The sequence below is a fragment of the Protopterus annectens genome, chromosome 4.part0, assembly GCF_019279795.1.
Source record: "Protopterus annectens isolate FY-2018-M chromosome 4.part0, PAN1.0, whole genome shotgun sequence".
Classification (NCBI taxonomy): Eukaryota; Metazoa; Chordata; order Ceratodontiformes; family Protopteridae; genus Protopterus; species Protopterus annectens.
The window spans coordinates 628,500,587-628,506,624 of record NC_056733.1 but is presented as its reverse complement, the minus strand read 5'-3'; the positions used below and the strand labels follow the sequence as shown (position 1 = coordinate 628,506,624).

Genomic DNA, 6,038 nt, shown 5'->3' with positions numbered 1-6,038 from the left:
CTCCCAAACTCAGGAACCCCACTCGGCTTTCCTGAGAACACTGGAGAATATGAAGGTCTCTCCAAACACCATAATATTGGGTGACTTCAACTACCCAAACATAGACTGGGAGCACTACTCAAGCCCCAACATCCTCGCCCAACGGTTCCTAGAATTTATAAACTCAAATGCTATGGAGCAACTGGTCACCACTCCCACAAGAGGGGAAAACATATTGGACCTGATCATCACCAATATGGGGACTCTATGTTCCATACCAGAGGTATACCCCTCATTGGTAAGATCTGACCATAAATTAATCTCACTGGACATCTATATCCCGTCTCCACCCCCAGTCAAGGAAACCACGGTGAAGAATTTCTCAAAAGCAAACTTCACACTTCTCAAAGCCAAGGTGGAATCCTTCACAGCCCCCAGGCCAGTGAATAATACGGCCCAAACCGCAGAATCCTTTACAAATGCATTCTATGGACACCTACAGGAATGCATGGATTGTGCTATCCCAAATAAAACCAAGACTCACTCCTCCAAAGGCAGGAGACCTGTCTGGTGGACCCCAGCCATAAATAAGCTATACAACAGAAGGAGGAAGCTACTATATGATAGAGCAAAATCCCAAAAAGGGAAGGCATCTCTGATCAGTACTAGCAAGAAACTACGATCCTTCATAAAATCATCTAAGGTCAGCTTCGAAAGAAAAATTGCACAAGACACTAAAGATAATCACAAGGCCTTCTTTAGTTATGTCAGGAACCTGGGTGGCAACTTCCAGATATGCTCTGAGTTAGTGCAAAATGACAAAAAATACACTGAACCCACAGACATTGTCAACATCCTGGCAGACAGGTTCAGTGCAAACTCCCCCCCCTTCCCCCCCAAAAGAGCAAATGTCTATCCCAACAGAGTGTAGCCTCCCTGACATCATAGATGCACAGGTGAGTGCTGCCCTTTCCAAAGCAAAAAACACAGCATCAATGGGACCAGACGGTGTCCCGGGCTGCGTCTTACATGAGCTCTAAGAAGAACTGAACCCTCACATAAAGTCATTGTTCAGTCTCAGCCTTACTACAGGGTATGTACCCAAGGAATGGCATACAGCAACAGTGGTCCCACTCCACAAAGGTGGTGCCACAACGGACCCCGGAAACTATCACCTTATAAGCCTGACTAGCCTGGTCTGCAAAGCTATGGAACGTTTCATGGAACTCATAAACAAAGACATTGGGAACCTCCAAAGACTGGATCCTACCCAATTCGGCTTTGTTAAGGGCAGATCTTCCTCTTGAACCTGGTGGACTTCTTTGAAACAGCCACCAAGGCCATAGATGAAGGGAAGGTAGTCCACACCGCCTACCTGGACCTCGCAAAAGCCTTTGACACAATACCCCACTCGGGCATCATAAATAAGCTCACCAGCTTAAATATCAACCCCTATGTCACAAGATGGGTTGCAAACTGGCTCAGGGATAGAACCCACATAGTCAAAATTGCAGGTGCCATGTCAGACTCTAAAGCAATTACAAGTGGCATCCCACAAGGCTCAGTCCTGGGACCTCTCTTGTTCGGTATATATTTATCTGAGGTACAGGCTAACATGGGAGGACTATGGCTGACCAAGTTCGCAGATGACTGCAAACTGGGTGCCATAATCAACTCGCCGACTGACACAAGCATCCTCCAAAAGGGTCTCACAGAGATGGATAACTGGTGCCAGAGCCATGGCCTAAAGCTAAATGCCAAAAAGTGCATAGTCATCCCCTTTAGGAAAAACAAAGTGCTCACAAATTACCACATAGGTGGTAATCCATTAAGTATGGAAAAAGTAATTAGGGATTTGGGGACTCAAGTAGAAATCACGTTGCCAAAGTGGTTAGAAAGACCTTCTATATAGCCCACCTTATCACGAAAGGGTTCACATCTAGATCAAGAGAGGTCATTGTGCACCTCTACTCATCACTCATCAGGTCCATAACTGAATACAATGCCCCATTTGGGATGTACCTTACCCGACACCTGAAGCAACTGGAAAGACCCCAAAAGTACCTCACCAAGAGGATCAAGGGACTCAAACAGATGCCCTACGCAGGCTAAAGAAACTCCAGCTCTACTCAGTTGCTTACCGCCTACTCAGAGGCGATCTGTGCCTGATGTATAAAGCCATGTCCAAACCAGAATTAATGGACATGCTCCACCTCAGGAAATCCAAATCCCTTAGAGCTACATGCTCCAGGGACTTAAACCTCAGCACAGAAATAAATACGACATGCTGGAGGGACAGATTCATATCTCAGAGGCTCCCCTCACTCTGGAACAAAATCCCAATCCATGTTAGGCAGAGCCCCTCAATGACCCTCTTCAAGAGGAATCTTGACGAGTGGATGGTAGATCGTAGGTTTACCCCTGGGATCACTTCTATGTCCCTACTAGACAGAGGCACAGTAAACTAATCTTAAAATGGCTATCTTCTGTGACCTACTATACAGAGGCACAGTCAAGTAATCTAAAAGGGTGGCGAAAGCCAAACACACTCTGGCTAGGCTTATAAATGCCCTAGGGCAGACAGCCTAGTATCAGTCTATGAACCTATATCTACCCTCTCTCACGCTGCAGGAGGAACAACATAAGTACTTGTTTCTAGAGCTGTGCTGCAACACCATCCATAGGTAGACATAAAGAGAAACAGAGGAGCAATACGTGCGCCCCTATGTCAGGTATAGATATAATAGCATCATACTTGTATCCTGATGTGGTGATGCACATTACTCTGTGATATATACAGTGAGAGAGACAGACATATGACATATGAAACTGAGAACTTAAAGTTCATCAGTGGCAAAGGCAAGTTCCCTTGCACTCTCTCATCTGGGAGGTTGTCCCCTTGAACCTCCCTTAGTTGATTTTTCTGTTTCAGAGGTAGCCCAAATTAGAGAAAGACTGGGCATTAAACTATTAAAAAATCTTTCTCTTTTTACAAGATGGTATGATCTCCGGTCAAGCCCACATACACAGCTACAGTGTGTAGAGAACAAATAAACATAAAGAAACTACTGGGAAAACATATTAAAGTGAATTCAAAGCAAGGAACCATACAACGAATACCTGAATGCCTGAAACACACACATGTACATGTGTAACATATTTGGTTTCCAGGCATTTTGCCAATTGCACACTGTCTACAGCTGTTTTGGCTATCAAATGCAGTCACTATCAAGTACAGGATTGAGTCATGCAACAGTGAGTGTGGTTTGCTTCATGGTGTTTTCCTTTTGGTCATGGTTTTGTAACTGTGGAGTTAAGTTAGCAGGTACAGGGGTAGAGCTTCTGTGTCAAGCAGTATGAGATCTTCCCACATCAAATGTGTTTTTGCTACTTTGGTGCTTTTCTATTAATATCACAAAAGGAAGCTGTGTGTTTTCTTTTTGTGATTGCTGTTATTGTAGTGGATACTGACTATTAAAAACAAAGTCACACCCACACGTGTGTGTGTGTGTATATATGTATGTATGTGTATATATATATATATATATATATATATATATATATATATATATATATATAACTATATATATATATATATATATATATATATATATATATATATATATATATATATTCTACTGGCATTAGTCGAACATGCATTAAAAAAGAAAAAAAAAACACTTTTTTTTACACTCCCAATACTTATATATACCACCTTTGAGGTGGCACAACAGGAAGAAAATGAAAAAAAAAAATCGCTAAACCTCACTGCTCCACACTCTTGCACTAACAACATTCAACGACCTGAAAATTGGCAAAAACAATCAGTAAATTCACACACACATACATACACATGTATGGTACTACTTTTTTGGCAGTAACTGGGATGGAGGAATTCCATGATTAAGAAGGCGATTTCTGCAGAGTGAGGCCCTTCCATTGCACACTTTGTTTGGGTTGACCCCTCTGATTTCCGCAAACGTGGGAAACTCAACTGCATAATTTTTGGTATTGGGGGACTGTGTTCGTGCAATTCCTTGATTTATTTTTTTAGCCCCTTTCTGACCCTCTTCAAACGCAACCTAGATCAACGGATGGGTTACTGCAAATTCACTCCTGGGGTGGTGCCCATGCCCCCATGGATAGAGAAAGTCAGTGTTAACTACCATAGACGAAGTACGATAGACACTTACCTCTGTGAACTTCACTCACCTAACCACTGACAATTGGGGAAATACAGGATAACTATGACTAGGCTTTTAAGGGTTCTATGGCCATTAGCCTAGTAACCTCCTATGAACATATGTACTTGGTACCCACTAAAGTCACAGCTGGGATGTACCTATTGCTCACTTAAATGATGCTCAGGGTGTATCTACTGCCCACTGAAAGCAGCAGATCAAATCTTCAGGAGACCCCCAAGTGCATGAAGTACTTGGGGGAAAAATGACGTGGAATGTATGGTAAGCAAATAGGAGAAGAAAGTTGTGAATGCAAAATAATGTAGTTTGAATACTAAAGAATGTCATACAGCATATCTGAGGTACTGAGGTCAAAAGAGAAAAATGTGAGAATATGGTGCAAAACACAATGGGAGTGAAACAAGTTAGTGATCCAAGAAGAAAAAAATCATTGGCAGAGATTTAAGATACTAAAGAACTGAAACAGCATTAGTACCAGGAGCAAGGAAATATCGCCTGCATGCAGACCTTATATTCCTGAACAACTTCTCACAGGATTAGATGCAGTTAATGCAGCAATCAAAGAACAAGGACAGAACTAGCGGACTGTTAGCATCAATGGCATGCAAGCACAGGTGCATACTGGGGAGGGGGATAACTATCAACTGTCCGAATTTTACAGAATGCCCCTGGTGTTGTCTCATACTTTTTGCTTTGCCTCTTGTAAAATTTTTGATTTTCCTATAAATCACTGTGGATTACAATCAGTAAATAATGCCAGACATTAAGAGTTTCATACTTACTGTTCAGAAAATGCATGCTGATGCAAAAACCTGCCATGCTATTAACTTTTTAAGTGAAGCAGAGTAATATCTAAAAATTGCCCCTGATTTTCAGAATTTGTGGTGCTGCGGTAGCGTTGTCGCCTCATAGTAAGACGCTGTCCAGTTTGATTCTCAGCTAGAGCGTCTTCTGCGTGGAGACATGCGTGAATGGGCATACCTTCGTTGAAGGTTGTGCATCAGGGCTGGTAACTCGGCACGTAAAAGTCAACTACCAATCATTAGTGGACCGGAGTTCCGCTGTGGCGAACCCTAACCAGGAAAAGCCGAAAGACACAAACATACCTCTGTTATTTTTGGTTTTGTCTAGATTACTTGAACAGAGAAGTTGAGAGGGGTGTGGTGGAGTAAATGTATTCAAAAAAGAAGACTGATCAATAAGGTCACACTGGTGGCAGAAACATTTACAGCGTCACTAAGGAAGGCAAATTCTTGCAGAAACCTGATTCTAACAAAACACAGAATCCAAAAAGTAGAAGAAATTCACCGAAGTAAGATCACAGCAAAGAGTGAAACCTCTGCCTGGATGAGCAGAACTGAGGTGATTCAGAAAAATGGTGCAGTCTGTATTCAGTTTTAAGATGTTTCAGAAAGGAACATAAACAAAATGTGTCTATGTGAAACTTCTAAATTGACAAATTATGACAAAAGTTAAAGGCAAGGAACAGAAGGTGAATGTCACAGTAATGCAACGAATTGAGCAGTGGTAGGTCAGTTATTCTAATGCATAGCTAGTCAGTTTCATTGAAGGTCAATTATATAAACATGTACGAGCCAATTTAATTTGAATGGCTTGGGTAACTAGTAGTTCCTTTGGGGTCACTAGTCAGCAAATACTAGAGATACTGTAGTGTAAGGACAGTCCTGTGAAATGCCTTTACTATTGAGGTACAAGATGAGTAGGAGGCTATTGTTTGATCATGTAAAGATTTAAAAGATAGCTGATGCCTACAGTGCCAACAACATGAAAAGACATCCAAGTGAGCCTGTACATTAGTTATAAATTCAGCATGTAAGCACAGTTATGAACATAAGC

The 6,038-nt window shown here is 41.9% G+C and overlaps 1 non-coding gene across 1 annotated transcript; it reads left to right on the top strand.

Annotated features, from left to right (window-relative positions):
* Positions 1 to 3,853: 3,853 nt before the first annotated feature.
* LOC122800553 lies at positions 3,854 to 4,019 on the top strand. The gene has a single exon (XR_006364581.1). It is a non-coding gene; the product is annotated as a U1 spliceosomal RNA (small nuclear RNA).
* The last annotated feature ends 2,019 nt before the right edge of the window (positions 4,020 to 6,038 follow it).